Source organism: Peromyscus californicus, unplaced genomic scaffold (assembly GCF_007827085.1).
Source record: "Peromyscus californicus insignis strain IS unplaced genomic scaffold, ASM782708v3 Scaffold_12__1_contigs__length_115047231, whole genome shotgun sequence".
NCBI classification, from domain to species: Eukaryota; Metazoa; Chordata; class Mammalia; order Rodentia; family Cricetidae; genus Peromyscus; species Peromyscus californicus.
In genome coordinates this window covers 53,941,252-53,959,322 of record NW_026294413.1, presented here as the reverse complement: position 1 = coordinate 53,959,322, position 18,071 = coordinate 53,941,252, and the positions used below count along the sequence as shown (strand labels likewise).

The 18,071-nt window shown below is 49.9% G+C and overlaps 1 protein-coding gene and 1 long non-coding RNA gene across 2 annotated transcripts in view; one reads left to right on the top strand and one right to left on the bottom strand.

Moving 5' to 3' along the window:
- Pebp4 (phosphatidylethanolamine binding protein 4) overlaps positions 1–18,071 on the top strand; it is a 235,862-nt gene that overhangs the window by 178,257 nt on the left and 39,534 nt on the right. The window lies entirely within an intron of this gene.
- On the bottom strand, positions 253–16,477 carry LOC128107217 (uncharacterized). The gene is made up of 3 exons (XR_008217010.1): positions 14,502–16,477; positions 12,307–12,414; positions 253–617 (listed from the first exon to the last, which is right to left on the bottom strand). It is a non-coding gene; the product is annotated as an uncharacterized LOC128107217 (long non-coding RNA).

The following is an 18,071-nucleotide window of genomic DNA, read 5'->3' as shown; positions in this document are numbered from 1 at the left end:
GCCTAGGGGGCTCTGAAGAGCTCTGTGACATCCCCGCTCCCCCACAAAATATCATCTCGGTTTGCCTGAAAGTTCACCATTAGTGACTCATTTCTTTGGGTTAAACATAGCCCTCCCTCTCGCAAATGCAGCTGCTTTGGGAAAGGAGAACTCATTGAGATCTTAGCATCCCAGTGTGAATGGGGAGACTAGAGATCTGGGAGGCAGCCCAGAGGAAGGGAGGAAGTGGAAGCTGGGGAAAGAGACAAAAAAGAGGAAGGAAGTTTATTGAAAAGGAAGAGGAGGCCCAAAGGGAGAAGAGGCGGGTCCAGCTCCAGCCCTGGCCGGCCGTTCCACAGTGAGTGCAGAAACCCAACCCCATTGATGCAGGGTGCCGGGATCCACAAGGACTCTTTCTCGCGTCTGTCCTCATCTGATCCTCAGGTGGGGGAGCCTGTGGTCCTCATCTCATAGATGAAGAAGCTGAAGCCTGCGGAGGTGGGAGGACTTGTCGTCTAGCCAAGGAGCTGGAAAGCCAGGACTCCACTTGACTCACCTCTGCAGAGCCGTCAGGAGGCGTTCAGGGAGCACCCTTCCTCCATCTCTCCCAGCATCCATCTCCCGGCCAGAGAAGGGACCTGGTAGAGAAACAAGAGGGACAAGAAGGAAGCAGTGTGGGAGGGCGGAAGCGGGCAAAGGAAGTAGAGTGAGGCCCAGGCTCATGTCCTGAAGCCGTCAACTGAGACCCCCATCAAGAAGAAGATGGTGTGGGTGAAGGCAAAGACCCATTTACTGGCTGGTACCAAATCTGGCAGTAACATGGGGGCCACCCTGCCACATTCCCCCTGTGCCACCCTCTCAAACGTCTTTGAAGAGTCTCTGCTAGAGGGTCCTTGCCAAGGAGCAGGCAGGTCCAAGCTCCTCCACCCTGCCACCCTCTACTCCACTCCTACGTTCTTTGCTGGCCTTTTCTTCCCTCCAGCCCTAGCCCTGCAGGAAGTGGCCTGTCGGCCATATTGAAACCGTCTGCTCCTCTCCCTCTTAACGAGCCAGGTTAAATATGCTGTAATCAGAGTAATCATACACCTGGGCTGGTTCTCGAGAGAACTGCCTTTTGTACTGCGATAGGACATTAATAGCAATTATTCTGCTTTGTAATTGGAGCTTTAAATACTAATTCAAACAGCCAGAGGAAAACCAATTAGTGCTAATTTATCTCTATGTGTTTTCCAGAGCTGGTGTCTGTCACACTGTGAAGAAATAGGTTGGTAATTAGTACAGTTGGGTGGTAGATAGAAGTAATTATCAGACTCTTTCATTTTTCTTTGGGGAGAAAATGGGTAGGGGGCAGGGAAGGCCAAGATAGGTACTGTAAGTCTTTGTTGTCTTGAAGTTTGCAGGGAGGGCCTGTGAGTACCCAGCCCTGGGCATCCCAAGCCAGTGAGGTATCTCTGGGCCAGGTGGGTTCAGATGGAAGAGGCCTTATCAAGGGACCTTCCCACTAACAGGCCCATGGAGAATGGTCAGCAGTGTTATGGTAAGCATCCTTTTCCTGTCTGTCTGAAAAAAAAAGGCTTGGAAGCCCTACTGCTGACCATGGATAGGGTTGAATAGACAGTAGGGTCTGAGCCCCAAGCCAGCCTCTCATTCCCTAGCTGGGTGGCCTGCAGAGGCACTGAATCTCTGTGGTTGGTGTTTTCCTCCCATGCAAAATGAACAAGAGCACTCTGGTAGTGTTAACAGTCAACCCGACAGTGTAGAAACACTTGGGAAATGGGCCTTTGGGCACACTTGTGAGAGGTTATCCTGGCTGAGTTCATTGAGGTGGGAAGACCTGTCCACTATGGGCGGTGCTATTCCATGGCTGGATCCTGGATTGTATGGAAGTAGAGAGAGGGTGCTGAGCAGCCTCAAGCATGTATCCATCCCTCTCTGTTTCCTTACTGTAGCTGTGACGTGGCCAATTTCTGCCTTGACTTCCCCACCGTGATGGCCTGCGCCTTGAACTGTGAGCCCAAACAAACCTTTTCCCCTTATATTACTTTTGCCAGGATATTTGATCACAGCAACAGGAAAAGATACTAAGACTAATACTTTCCTCACGGGGTTCTTGTAAGGATTGATTTAGATCAAAGCCATGCTCTCCTAGGCCTGGTACCAAATGGTAATGCATATGTGTTACTGCATGCTTGAAGTCTGCCTGTGACTCTCCTGGGTGCCTTTGTAAGTGTGATCTCTGATGGCCTATGGATTCTGGCTCATCATGTCCTCAACTTCCCTGCTCCCTATGCAGACCTGTCACCGGCTACACAGCTTAATTCCTCATCTATACAATAAGGGCAACAACCGTACCTTCCTTGAGGACTTACTGTGAAGATTATATGAGGCAGCGATCAAAAAGCTCTTAGCAAGGTGTCAAGCATGCAGTAGGAGCTCTGTCAAGGTTGCATGTCACTGTCAGTGTCATTATGTTATTATTTCACTGCGCCTGGTTGGTCGTGTTGGAGTCAATGTAAATCCTCCATTGAAGGAGGTAGATATGATGCTATAAATGCATTCTCCCAACTAATCCACATATATTTTTTCAAAAGCCTGGTACACCCTCAGGACCATTGGGAGCCAGCCACCACCTCTCAGAAACACAAGACTAGCACACCCTGAACAAAGGAAGATGGAATGTTAATGGCACTTCCCAGAGTGCCACAGTTTGCAAAAGGCTTTCACATATATGATCTTAGTGACTTTTCACAAGTGAGTGGGCTGAGAGTTGCCTTGATCCCCATTTCACAGGTCAGATATGGAGGGTTGGAGAGTGGAAGACTTGTTCCAGAACATTCTGGAATCAGAAGCCAAAGCCAAGTGCTGTGAAATCTACAAAGGCCACTCAGTGTGCCTTGTTGAGTGGATGAGTGGACGGGAGTGTTTGCCACTGCATCAGGCAGCCAGAACTGGCAAGATGGGCACGGTCCTGTGTGAGCAGCAGAGTTGACCACAGAGAGGTGGGGCCAGGGCCAGAACTCATTAAGGAGAAACAGGTTGATGGAGAGTTGGACAGCTTTGCTCTACCTGGGCTAGGCCTTTAAAGTATTAGGTAAGTCTCAAGTTAACGATGGGTCAACTTGGTATTTTCAACATTAGGCCAATGTGAACATGATCATGCATCCAGGAGAAAGAAACCATGTATGAGTTTGGTGGGGGTGTTTTGTTTTGTTCTGAGATGGAGTCTTGCTATGTAGCACAGGCTGGCCTGGAACTCACTTCATAGCCAAGATTGGCCTTAAAGTCCTGGAGATTTTCCTATCTCAGCTTCCCATATGCTGGGATTACAGCTTTGGCCACTCCCCACCCCCAGCCAGACTTGGAATTTGGAATTTTGATCCCCTCCCAGGCTAGCACTATACACACTGGGAAACTTGTGGTGCTGGCTGGAGGCTCAGCTCCCAGTCAGTCCCCTAAACTCAAGGGGAGACAACCAACACTTACAGGGTGATGTGTTATTAAACTGTGATGGACTGTAAGTTAGGGAGATAAAATGCACCTACAGCTAATGCTAGCTACCATTCATGCTGAGTTTGGACATAACCCAATAATAACTGAGAAGCATCTCTAGCAAGCAACACTGAAAAGTTGGGAGGTTGTTTTAATAGTAGAGAGGGAGATCTGGTAGACCCAGGCCCTCACTACCAATCCCCATCCTACCCATCAATGCATTCAGGGAAACTGTCCAGACTCTATAGGCATTCTGAGCTACAGAAGTGGGTATAGAAGAGTAGGGAGAAGGAGGTGCTGGAGAAGGTTAAAGCTCCAGGAGAAGCCTAGGAAGGGGTAGAACACACATTCCTGCGAAGCAGGGTGTAGCCCAGCTTGAGCAGGGATGGTAAGTGCTGGGAAGCCGGAAGCTTAGGCCTTGCCAACCATGTGACAGAGGATATTTAATCGGGGCCATCTCCCCAGGAGGAAGCTTGTTCTCTCCCTACCAAGTCACTTAGTTACCCATCCTCGGGGTCTTTGTGTGTTGTCTGCCGCTGTAACAAAATACTGAAGAAAGGGTAATTTACAAAAACCAGGGCTTTGGGGCTGGGCAGACGGCTCACTCAGTAAAGCGCGCATTATGCAAGTACGAGGACCTGAGATCAAATCCCCAGAACCCATGTTTTAAAAATTCCAGGTGCCCGAGTGCACACTTGGGATCCCAGCACTGGGGAAGCAGAGACCGGAAGATGCTTGGGACTTGGTGGCCAATCTGCCTGGCCTCCCTGGTGAATCCCAGACCCAGTGAGAAACCCCAACTCAAAAAGCAGGTGATCTTCAGTTCATGAGGAAGAGCCACCCAGGTGTCCTCTGGTCTCTGCATACGTGTACATGTGAACTGCACACATACAACCACTTGCATGTGAACATGAGTACACACATACCAAAAAAAAGCGGGAAAAATTACAAATTTGCACAGCCGTGGTTCTGAAGGCTGGGAAGCCTGAGAGCATGGCCCTGGCCTCTGGCCAGCATGTGAGAAACACATGGTGGGGAAGCGGAGCAAGCCGGCACTCCTGAGTCTCTCTTCGCCTTCTTACGGTTAATGCCATCCGGCCGTGGCCTCCCCTAAGCCCAGTCACTTCCAAATACCATCAGCATATTAGTGTGGGGATAACGTCTTCACTCGATGGGCTTTGAGGGATACGTTGAAAGAGAGCATGAACTTCCACCCTGAATAAGGCAAGCCTCTTCCTAATTCCCACAGAGGAAATGGCCATAGGCTTGCCAAGCTGTGAGCTTCTCCCCGGGGTGGGGCACCTGCTTCCGGTGGACTCTCAGCTTCGCTTCCCTGAATTCAACAGGTTGGGGACGGGAAGTTTTGAAGATGGAGTCTGAGGAGCTCAGACTGGCCAGAGCATATGAGGGTGGGAGGGCAAGTGACAATAGCTTGAGACCTTGAAGGGAGCATTGGGGGTGGGGGGAGGCAGGAATGGGGGACAATAGGAGGAAAGAGAAAGGTGAAGGGTACAAATACATTAGCAGGGACAGGGGACTTTGCATGTGGCCAAACAATGGGAATAGTTAGCTGTCATGGGAGGAGCTGTGGGTGATTTTTTTTCTTATTTATTATTTATTTATTTATTATTTATTTATTTATTATTTATTATCTTCTTTGGTCACGGGTACTGTATTTTCTAAATATTTCACACGGAACATATTTCTCTGTTATACAAAGGGGGGAAAAACAATGAAATTTATTTTTAAGGAAGGAAGGGACATATGCTAGAGACATTTTGAAGGAAGAACTGACAGAATTTGATAAGCGACTAGATATGGGTGATAAAGGAGATAGATGAATCAAAAATAACTCCTGGGTTTTGAGACTGGGTGGCAGAGGGAAACGTCAGCCTGCGGGAAGAGGCAGGGAGTGGATCTGGGGAGCTCTGTAGTGGGGAGAAGATTGGCACAATGTCAAGGTACGATTTTCTAGCTGTTGGCAAGCCCACAGAGGGTACCCGCACAGCCCAGAAGAGAGGGTCTTGAAAAGGAGGTTCCGGGTACCCTGCGCAGGTTCCTTGTCAACTCACCAGGCGGAGGAACAGCCTGGGGCCAAGGACAGAACTCAGAATATCCTTACACAAGTCAGAGCTGTGAGAAAGACCCGAACGTAGCGATGTGCCCGATCCCTGTCCCAGGATAAACCCCCCAAGGACCAGACTGTTTTCCCAGCCGGGGTGGCTAGAAAGAAGTAAGGATGGGCCTAGGGGATGGGGGTTGGAGAACGGTATACACAGAGACCCAAGGTAGGGAGCCGAAACATACTGGAGGGAGGTCCCAAAGACCCTGATATCATTGCAGGTGGTGAGATTAGGATGGGAAGCCAGGAAGCTCCTCTCTGGAGAACACAGAGGACACTTTTCACAGAGAAGGAGCGGCCTGAGTTTAGCCCTAGCCCATGCTGCCTCGCCAAGTTGTCCATGATGAGAAGTTCATTTTCCCTGGCTCCTGACTGTGATGTAATCTTCAGAGGCTTTGGACCTGGCAAAGCCCCACAAACGCCACGGCAGGACGGACTGTTGCCACTGCCCCATATTTGCCTTGTATCTATCTGCTGCTGGCATGGTGAAGGACGGGTCTCTGGAGACTGTGACTGGGACCTGCAGGGGGCCAAGCAGCCCGCCACCCCCACCTCTAATCCCACCCTGCTCCAATTCTTCCTTAGTACCAACACATGCCCCCAGGCCCACCTCCCTAGATGTGGCCTCGGGAGACTCTTTTGACCAGCTCAGGCCCCACCCTGGGATGCATCACTGTTTCCTTGGCAACTGAGGGGGTGGGTTGAAAAGTAACACAAAGCAAATAAAATGAGCTCCGAATGGGTGGCCAAAGAATAGTCACCTCAGCATCCCAGAGCCTCAGATTTCAAGGGGGTTGTCTGTCCAGCCCCTTTTACCAAGATGGCTCACTGAAACCCCAGGCACAGAACACTTCCCAACACGCTGTGGGCCTCACGCATGCTCTTGCTGTGCCGCAGAGCTGTCACCAGAAATTAGATCTCTGATGAAGATCCTGTCTGTATAAGCACTGGTGTTAATGAGGCAAGCAGAGTCAGCCATCTCCCCAGGGGTAGGTAGCTGAGCGCAGACACCAAGCCACTAAATGGAACAGGCAGATGCGGTGTAAACAGAGCTCATGGGCAGAACCTACAGGGAAATGGGACCTGCTGGAGACCCCAAGGTTCCCCAAGCCCCCGAGTTAATGTGATTGTCCCGCTGTCCCTTCCCAAGACCTTAGAGCATTTAGGGAGCTCCCAGCAGGTGCTCCAGGAAAGCCTCTTATAGGTGTATAACTAGGACTCCATGGAGGTGTACTAACATTTTCTGGTGAATGTACAAACACATAGGACAAGGGCATAGATCTTTTGGCAGGGGGAGTGTAGTCCTGCCTGGCCTACAACTCACTGTGCAGACCAAGCTGATCTCAAACTCAGAGATCTGCCTTCTGCTGTCCTTCGAGGGCTGGGATCAGAGGCATTTACAGCCAGCCCAAGGATGCAGACCATAACTAAACACCTTTGTGGTGTTTTCACTGTGGGTCTGCCACCATACCCAAACCATAGATGCTCTTCAGCAACCCAAGAGGCCCACCATATTGCCTCTCCTTCATTCACTTCTTCCACTTCAGGGACATGTCTTTATGCTGTCCCCGCCAACTGGGCATACATTTAAGCATCATTGCATGGCATCACGTGGCAGGTGCCGGCTTGTGTCACCTGTGCAGATGCAGAAAGCAGCTGTTGGTTCCCTTGTCTCTGTTTTTCAAAGGCTTTCACCACTGGACTTCTCTGTCTCCCAGGCAGGGGCTTGAACCCGTGACATCCAGAACACCCACGACCCAATGATCAAGCATATACATCCCTGTAAAGCCAGACCCAATGCCCAGGTCCTTCCTCTCCACACAGGCATGAGATTGGGCCTAACAACACGAGAGAGATAACCTTGAATTCCCTCTAATTTACACAAAAGAAAAAAATAGGGGGAAATTATTCGAAAACTGCGACACTTTATTATTAGTAACGTATTTGTCTGTGATGCATCTCACAACTGCTGGTCCCACACCAGCGTGTCACAGCTTTGAGGCTGAGAACTGCTAGTCTAAGTGGTGTGATTTCAGAAGTAAAGGAGGGCCACTTCCTGCCCCCAAAATATCTCCTGTCTCCACCCTGCTGCTTTCCCCTGAAGTCTTGCCCCAGTCGATCTACTGCCCTGTGTTAAACCGCCCAGCATCCTCTTTTAAAGTGTGAGGACTCCTGAGGGGAGAGAATCCATTACGGCCACAGCACCCTTTAGTGAGACTTACAGAGGACCCGGAAACTCACGTGCCATGGCCTTGCACCCGAGTGCCACTCTCTCCATCCCTCAACAAGGTAAGCAGGATACTACCGTTATCCCCACTTTTCGTATGAGAAAGCTGAGTCGCGGGGCGGGTACACAACTATCGGGCTGTAGGCCATCATTTCAACCCTGTTTGCTCTCTTCCAAAGCTTGTATTTTGACACACCATGGATGGAGCAGGAGGTCCTAGACATCTGTGAGCCAGGACAAAGAAGCCTGCACCCAGGAGGGAAATGACACCTTTAGGATATAAAGAAGATTTTGTTTCAGGGCGGGGGAGGGGCTTCTTCATGCTTTATAATACATTCCCTATAGGGGCAGGCTTCTTGTACACCTACAGAGGCAAAGATGCCCTCCATGGTCACCAACATCTGTCTCATTCTTGGTTACCACCAAGGCCAGGGACAGAGATGTATCACAGCATCAAGTCACATCCTTAAAGAGATGTGCACAGGTGCTCCCGTCCCAGAAGGGCCAGTTTGTTCCGATACTCCTGGGTTTGAGAAGAATGCCCACTTGGAAACCTTATGAAGCATTTACTCCTTATCTAATGTCTCATGTGTGTGTTTCCACTACAGTAACCCGGTAGGATGGGCCTCCCGGGCTCCTTTTGCAAATGAGAAAGCCTGTGCACACTCAGTTAAATAAATTACCGGAGGCTAAAAGCTCCATGGTGGCAGGGATAGTGGCCAATATGATGGTTGCCTATTGCCAGCATCTTTCTGATACACAAAGACTTATCCAAGTGCTCATTACCTATATATGGGCTTCACAGTTCAAAGTCTCACGAACCTGTCAGACCCTGAAGAGCACATGCTTCCCACCATGTCCCCATCACCAAAAGGCCTCATTGCAATACAACGGCCCAGAGATGTAACAGGAGCACGAGGAAGCAAGCATGAACTTGGCAGAGGAGCAGGCGCCATCCAAGTAGGCCAAAGAGCTGGCAGCTAGATCCACTGCTAGGAGGCAAGCACTCTCCCTTCAAAACAGCATCCACACCACCCATGATTCCACCAGGGTGTATTTATTCCTTAGGGTCCCAAACGTAGAGAATCACGGTTGTGTAATTCACCAAACTTGCATCCAGGACCCAGTCGGTGCCTGGGTTGTGTCAGGCTGGGAGACGACAAACTAGATCAAACGCAGATGTGTCTTTGAGTTCCAGAAAACGAGAGGTAAAAGCCCATGAAACCATGGCAATCAATGGGCTGTGGAGGGAACCCACCCAGAGTGTGGAGCCAGCATATGTAAGGCCGTAGACATGGGCATCTACTCACATGTCCACATGTGCCAAAGCATTTGTATACCATCCTAGAATCAACAAGGAATGCTGTAGAAAGGACTGTAGCTGGAGAGTAACCAAAAGAAATGCATCTTCCTTGATGCCAGCTTTGGCAGAATCAGCCATGGGAGACGAGAAAGCAGAAGCTGGGGGTGGCATAGAGGTGGTCTCAGCAGCCCTGAGCTGGGCTCCTGTGGGGCTGCATTTGTCCCTGAGAGGAGACGTTCCTAAGAAGAACTGAGAACTCAGTGAGACTACTGGAGGGGAAGAGGGGAGGGAATGCAGAGGGAGCCTTCAGCTAGACCCCTGGCAGGACTGATGACATGATTGTAGGACTTGTGACAAGGGAAATTTTCCCTTCAGTGGGAAAAGGCAGTGTCCTCTTCCCATTGGCCCACCTTCATGCATTGCCAGGGTAAACCCAAGGATTGTGGTGGCCTCCATGCCGTGAGTTGGTTGGTATCTAGATTAGGGGTGGGTAAGAGGCACCAAATGCTGCCTGGCAGGGTCCTGGATGACCACTGTTTGTCCCACCATAAAACACACTGGAAGGTGTGTGTTCCTGATCTCCACTCCGTACCTGCCCCAGGACTCTACTGAGAAGGCATGGCCAGTCATAGGGTTGGTGGAACCACACTTCAGCCAGGGAGACTCCAAGTCCCCAGCGTGTGCTGCCCCATGAGAGCTCACTCACAACACAGTTTCAAAGATTGAGTCACTAGGAATGCAAAGACACGGACAACAGAGGGTTCTGTCTGTTTAAGGTCAAGGGCCTACACTGGTCACATTAATAGGAAGCCATCCTGGTGCCTGGTTTGGAGCTGTCAAATACAGTGACCAGGAAGACTGTCGGCTAGCTCAGCGCTTCTAGAAGATTCACTCCTCATCAGCTAGTTTCTAGCATGGCCAAGGACAGCTTATCATGGGGCCTGGGTTGGAGACAGTAAAGTATATATCCCAGAGAAGCAGTGGATGCAAAGGCACCCTGCTCAGTTTAACCAGTGTGTGTGTGTGTGTGTGTGTGTGTGTGTGTGTGTGTGTGTGTAGCACCCCACATCCATGAGTCTCGAGTGCTATGGGGTTTGAGGGAAGAGAAGCTCAATTTTGCTGCTACTTTCCTTCATCCTAGATCAACTTCTATTCCCTTGAGGTTTCCCTCGGGGGAAACAGGCAGGTCAGTTATGACATCAGGCCAAGGGATCCTCAAGCATGCCCTGAGGAGCCCTTCTGAGAGCGCCAGGCTCTGCGCTTGAGGGGTCTTTGGAAGCAGAGACCAGGTGTCCCTGGCGGGCAGGAGTCACCTGGTGAAAGCCACACTTGTGAGTTAATGAGACACTTGAAGGCACCTGGGTTGGAAGAAAGTTCATCTCAGTCCATGGGGCCAAAGGTAGAATTATAACCACGTAGTTCTTGGAAACATAGATTTTGTGTGTGTGTGTGTGTGTGTGTGTGTGTGTGTGTGTGTGTGTGTGTGTGTGTGTGTGGTCAGAGGATAACCTCTTGTGTTGGTCCTCACCTTCCTTGTTTTTTTTTTATTTTTAGTTAAAACTTGATTGTAAAGAACTTTCAAATAAAAAAACACACAGCAAAATAAGCCAGGCCCAAAGTCTACACATCTCAATGAACTCAGTACAGCTAGAATGGTCCATCTGGAGCTGGGGAGCTCCGCGGTGGACTTTACACCTTCATATCAACTATATTTTTATGCACTTATCTACCTCACACACAAACAGGGGGAAAAAGTCAATGACAGAATTAAAGCTAGAAAAACAATTAACTTTATTTCCTCTTTCGTGACTCGTGTGCTTTTACCTGTATCCACCTCTTCCTAACTTAATATTTGTCCTTTATTGCTCTCCATTCTGTGTGTTAGATAGTAACCACATGTACATTGTTTACACCCATACACATACGTATACACATATATAGTAGACTAGGGTCCCCCTATGAGGGAGAACATGAGGGTTTTTTTTTCCTTTCTGAGATTAGGTGACCTTGCTTAATATTATACAAAATCTAAATCCATCTTCTTGCCAATTTTGTGATTTCATTTTTCGTTAGAGCTGAGTAGCATTCCATGCCATGTCAGTATCAGATTTCGTTATAGCTTCACCTGCTCAGATGACTGGGTTGGTTCCCTTTCCTTGCTATAGTGAATAAGCAACAGCAAAGCACCATGGGGATCAAATACCTCTCCGGTGGAATGTGGGGTTCTCTGGGTGCATGCCCAGGAATGAAGTGGCTGATTTTTAAATTTGGGGGAGGGGGTCTCCAAACTGATTTTCATAATGACTGTATTAATTTGCGACCCCACCAAAACTATCTTGTTTTGAAGCATGGTCCCTCGTGTTTGCTGGTGTGCCAGGTACTACATCTAGCTGGCCAATGAACTTCCAGGAGACCCTCCTGTCTCTGCCTGCCATTTGTCACAGGAGTGCTGCTGGATTTACAGATACATGCCGCTGCTTCCAGGTCTCACAAGGTTCGGGGACCAAAACCCTTACTATCAAGCTTGCACACCAAGCGCTCTTCTTCACTGGGCCTGCTCACCGGACCCTACCCGTCTTCGTACTCACCATTTTGAGACCAGGTTTTGCTAAATTTGCCAAGACCAGGCTTGAACTCGTCTGAAGCCCAGACGGGCCCCGAACTTTCTATTTCCCTTCGTCAGCCTCCTAAGTAGCTTTACAGGCCTGCATCGCCAGACACATCTAGTTCTTCAGGGTCACTGAGAACGTGAGTTTTCTGACAATAATGATAGTGAAGCTGGGGTGGCCCAGCAGGCTGGAAGTAACATGTATGATCTCCTTCCTCCTCACAAAACCCTGCAAGGCAGGCACTCCAATTACCAGTGTACGGGAAAGGAAGAAGCCAAAAGAGAACATTGTCACTTTCCCAAGGGCTACTAAATGGCAGGTGACTGTGCAAGATTTGAAAGGAGTGCCAGCTACAGCTGTCACTGCCCTTGAACACCTTCCAGGCAGTAGAGCTATGCAGCATTGAGCTGAGCACCATGGAAGACCCGGAGCCAAGAACAAGTACATTGGTTCATAGGTGGGGATACTGTAGAGATGGCCCGTCAGCAACAAGAGAGGCAGACTCAATGACCTCCAGCTCTCAGAGAGATTCCTTTGCCCTTGGCCACACTTGTTAAAAATAGTTGTTTGGACCTACTCTGTCTGAAGTGGATCGGTCAGGAGTTGGGAGTCCAGCTGGAACTGCAGGTAGCGGCTGCAGGATAGTGGATGGTGTGCCCTGTGCCTTTCCATCCAGGTCCTCCAGCTGTGAAACAAAGAGCAAAGGTAATTCTAATCCTTTCAGCTAGACCAAAGGTTCAGTGTGCAGAAAAGGAGGGAAAAAAAAGATGACCATAGAAGAAATACACTCTGGAAACACACTGTGGAAGTTTTGTTTGTTTGTTGGTGGTGTTTGAGGCCTGATCTCGGGTAGCCCAGGCTGGTTTCATGCTTCCCATATCACCAAGTATAACCTTGAGTTCCTGCTCTTCCTGCCTCCACCTCCCACGTTCTGGGATTACAGGCATGCAGGGGTCCGGCTACCCAATGGTCACGTTAACTCTACCTCCCCGAAGATATGCGGTCTCTTTTAGCTGTAGTGCCTCTAGCCACTGGAGGCCTGGCCAAGAAGGGACAACATCAGGTCATCCATCTCAGTAGAACCTGGCCTCTTCCTCCCTCCTGGACTTCAGATCTGGGACTCCAGCCCAGCTCAGCGTCTACCTTTGCTTCTCCGTAACTACAGCAAGGGTGAGAGTCAGACAGACCCGGAAAAGGCTGCCGGAGCAGGATGCTGGCGGCATCTGTGGGCAGGCGGTTCTGAAGGAATGCCCCTCCCCGTGGCTTTCCACCCCTGCATCGCTTTACAGATATATATTTATAGACATATAAATATCTTTTTCCCTGAGGGACAATGAAACTCAGCCAAGTGGGAATTCAGCATGATCTGGTAAGATCTGTTGCAAAGGAATTTTACTGGGGTGGGGAGAGAAATTGTGTATTCAGGACACCACCTGGTTAATAAACCAAACACACAGCTCCCAGAACACACGGGCTTTCCTTTCTTTCTTTCTTTCTTTTCTTTAAGTTAACCAAGGGTTTATTGTTTAGCCCCTTTTGCCAATTTTAAATTGTGGAGATTTTCCCCCCTTTGAGACAATACGCAAACTAACAGTAGGCATTAAATAATTTGTTGAGGGGGGTGGGTAGAGAGGAGTTGGGGCTTCGAATGGGGGGTAGGGGACTAAAATCTGCCAGTAGCAGCAATAAATACAGAGTTGAGCCTCAGGCATAATATATCAAAGAAAATATAATGCATCCAGCTTAAAACTAATGATTGCCATATAATTAGATGAGAAGCATTGTGCTATAAATGTGTATTCTTTAGCGTGCTGTGATTTTACTGTAAAAAAAAAAGGAGAAAGAGAGAGAGAGAGGGAGAGAGGGAGAGAGAGAGAGAGAGGGAGACAGAAAAACACAGAGCCCAGCAACATACTATAAAAAGACCCCTCTGTTGACTTCGCTACTGTTTAGTATTCCTTGGCTGTTCTCCCTTGGGAGTGTGTAATTAGTGCTTTATGAAGAGTACATTTAAAGCAATTTAATATTCACCTCATTCAATCTGAAACAATGTGATCCATGCTTAGACAAATCAGTGCTCCTTGCTGACATAATCTGTCAGAACATTACCTCTGAAAAGACCTTTCAAGAGGTTCTGCTGTTAATTAGTTGTCTATCATGTATAAACAGAGCAGCGAGCAGAAGGGCCTCGACAGGCCAGAGGGATACGTTGGGAAATGCATTTTGTATGAACGCGGGTTGCAGGGGGTGTCTTCTCACTCACCAGCCTCCCTCCTCCCCCATAGCCTCGTCTTGCCACGTCTGCAACCACACACGCCTTGGGCCTCTTCCAGGCAAGCAAAGTGCTCTCCAGTTGACTTCGGGGGGCACTGCCAGTCACCACAGTGAAGTGTTCACACACGCACACACACACACACACACACACACACACACACACACACACACACACACACCCCACAGCTCCCTGGACAGACCCACCTGCAAGATACAACAGCTGCTTTTACAACCCAGGGTGCATGACCTCACAGGCCCGCTGGAGCATGCTGGGAGGCTCTATAAGCTTTGAGTGGGACAGGCCCCGCCCACCATGGGCAAGGGCCAGGCAGAAAATAAAGGTCTCATAGGCATCTTCCCGCTCTACCCTAAACGAGCGAGCGAGCGCAACCAACACACACGGGCATTTACACCCAGGAACCTCCTTGGCTGCCACGGACACAAACAATGACAGCAACGTTCAGAGGCCCGTTTAAGGTCGCATAGTTCAGGACTTACCTTCAGGGGGCGCCTTTGCCCAAGCCCATCCTACGGGGATGCGTGCTGGCTCTTCGTGTGTATGTCGTCTAAGGATTTAAATAGCTCTTCTTTATTCTGGACTTGGGAGCACCTGTGTGCAAAGCATCCTCGGCCTTGTAGTGAGTCAAGACACGATTCTGCCGCCTTCACTAGAATGGCAATTGCAAGGTGGTGTGACACGGGCTTCCCCAAGCACCTCCCACCCCTGCAGGGCTCCAGAAGCCCCCTCCCCTCAATGCTGTCCCCATACGTCTGTCTCCCGTGCCTGTTTAAGATGCATCGCCTTCCTCAGTGGCCTCAACCCTTCACTCCATAAACATCCATTAGGCACCTACTGTGTGCATTATACTATGTACTACATTCCAGGACAGCTGAAATGAGTAAGTCACAGTCTCCGCTCATAAGATGCTTACAGACCCATAAACTTCTAATTACAGTTTGGGACAATTACAAGTAATGAAGAGAGGCAATATAATTTTGTAACTAGGAGGGAGGGCGCTGGAATTGCGAACTGCTTGGACTCAGATTTTAGACTACTTACCAGTTAAGTGACTCTGAACAAGTTATTTGGTTGCCCTAAGCCTCTGTAATAGGAGTCAGAAAGACACCTCATAGGTTTATAAGGATTAACTGAGATGATGCAATAACGTGCCTAGGCCAGGGAAAGCCCAAGTGTAAGGAGGTAGAAATGAACAGGGTTTCTGGACACTGCTGAGTGACATCCTAGGAGGTAGGTCCCAGCTGAACCCTTCCAAAGAAGCCCTGAGGTGGCACAGGCTGAGTAATGATGGGGTACCCTGACAATTAGGAGAGCCAGCCATTTCTCCCTGTATTTTGAGAGAATCGGGAGGGAGAGGGATGGGCCGAGAAGGAGGGAGAAAAAGAGGTAGAAGGGAGAGAGGGAGAGAGAACACAATTTAAAATCTCACATTTCCAGAGCCTCGAGCCTTCTCCTGACCTCAGGCCACACAGGAGAGAGAAAGCCCCCCCTCTTCTGGACTGCGTGCTTCCACAGTCCCCGACGGAGAGCCCTGACCCATTGGCACAGCAAAGGCGCTCTGGGGGGGAGGGATGCCTGAGTACACCCAGTTCTCACTCAGCACCTGGTGCCCAAAGGGTGCTCAGTACATGCTCCACTTTGACACTAATGAAAAGCCTGGAGTTGGGTCAGCATTATTGTGTCTGAAAGAGGTTAAACGAAAGTTCACGGTCACACAGCTACGCAAGGCTGGATGTCAAGCATCTCCTCTTTCCAGTACCCACCTACCTTTAGTTATCAGCCAGCTTTTGCGGGACCTATGAGTTAAGAATGGCTTTTGTGTTTTTCAAAGATAGTGAGCAAAGAAAAAACACGGAGAGAACATGTGACTGAGACCTTGTGTGGCTCTCGACCGCCCCAAGGCTCAGACATCCAACACCTGGGCCTTTCTGGAAGTTTGGCATGAGGCTGCCCAGGGATGGCTCACACAGTGAGGACCAGGCATTGAGTACCACATACACCAGGTGTGAAGGGCACTAAGGGAAATCCAGATGTGGGTCTAGGACATCAACCTGAGCAGTAACCTACTCACTTCAAAACCATTTTCACTCACACACACATACACACACACACACACACACACACACACACACACACACACACACAGAAAGAGGGGGGGTATCTGGGAGAGAAGAATGGGGATGGGGACAGCAGCTGTGGCCCTCTGATAGGCTTTGTGGTTGAGGATGAAACCGTTCACACACAGTCTTCTTTGTGAGTTAGTATTCCCACTCGGTGCCAAAATCGGGGATAGAATAAGTAACTGAGGGATCACCCTACCAGGGTTCTATGACCCCAAGACTGGTTTCTGTCTGTCACACCAGACTGCTCTGATCCCCATGGCCTCCAGCAAGGGAAACTGGAAAGCAGGCACAGGCGGGTGGGAGGGAGGGTCCCAGGCCACCCCTGCTTTCTAGAAGGCTTGAATTTCTGTGCAGCTCAGATTTCCCTTTTCAACACCAGCCCAACTCCCTTGGAGTTGTTTCAGCCTCTGAATCATCCCCTACCCCACCCCCACCCCAAAAGGAGCAACCCCCTCCCCCAGTTTTCAAGATCTTGGGAGTGATTTCGGCTCCTATCCATCAAGCTAAGTGACTGCCCTAGTGGACAGGAAAGGCCAGTTTCAGTCCTGACTAGCTGTGTGACTGAAGGCCGGTCTCCATGCCTCTCTGTGCCTGCCTTTTCTCCCTGGGAATCAGGAGTCAGAATCTCCTCCACTCCCAGGTCTTAAGGGATCTGGGAGAGTGAATGAGGTCATGTCTGTGAGCTGCCTGACGGAAGGAAGTAGCTGGACAAACACACAGGCTGTATTATCTTCTGGAGTTGGCAGGGCAGTTGCTATGAAGTTGCTGGGATGCGGAATGTCTCAAAGGTCTCAGAAGCAGCCCTGGGAATGCCACAGGGAAGTGGTGTGTCACACGGGATCCAGCTTCCCAGGCTCTGAGATGTAAGTTCAAATCCCAGCTCAGCCGCTTAACAGCTTTGGGAAACCACACGATCTCTTTCAGCCTCAGCTCCCTCACCATAAAATGAGAATAATCCAAGCCCCCAGCTGGTTCTTTGGTAAAGGAGTAAATAAAATGAACCTCGGCGTATAGTGGGCGTACTTACTGTGGCAAGTACCCTGGGACTGTCACAGAAAATACCTGCCTTTGTCTCTCTGTGAGCTGTCTCCACATACATGCCAAGATGTGTCTCCTTGAGGACAGCCTTCTGCAGTAGAAAGTGGCTGAGTGCTCCACACACCTGCTTTGGAACAAGAAAACAAAGAACTCTGGGAGTGAGCATAAGTCCCCAGGAGCATCATCTTGGAAGCCTGTAACCCACACCGGAGTCCAAGGTCAGAAGACTGAGAGGGTGGCGCTTCCATCCTGAGTCACAGTGAGACTGGCCACTGAGTTCTGAGCCCAACACTCTTAACCTTTGCAAGCCAGAGCTCCCAGCCTGGCTGCCTGCTTCCCCTGGTTACTGTCACGCGGGAACAGATGACAGTCCTCAGTGAGCTCCCAGGCAAGTGGGTCTCCAGACAGACAGGTGAACTCCCTTCCTCTGACCTCCTTTATCAAGGCAGGAAGACACACAACAGTGAGAGTGGGGGCTGGATGCGGAGAGCAAAAAGGCTTGCCTCCCTAACTACCCAGGTCTAGGTAGCTTCTGGACAGAGCTTACATCTGGAGAGCCAAGAACAGTGAAGAGGAAATCTATCCAGCAGAGGGTGTGAGGACCCGTCACAGACTGGCTGAGCCCTCCAAAGCTAACAGCAAGGCTGCCGAGCCAATCTGGCAGAGAAGGTCTGAATTAGTCACCAGTTTTGATGAGGAGGCAAACCGGTTACATAACAGCCTCCTTCTCTCTCTTCAAATAGCTCTCTAGAGCTGGGGCTCGCCTCTCTCCCTCTGGCCACAAAGGGGCTCAGGGCCAAGGAGGGTCACATACCAGAGCCTAGGGGCTAAGGTTCAGGCAGGAACCCTCCCCAGGCCTGCTCCAGCCCTGCAGGGCCAGAAGGAGGC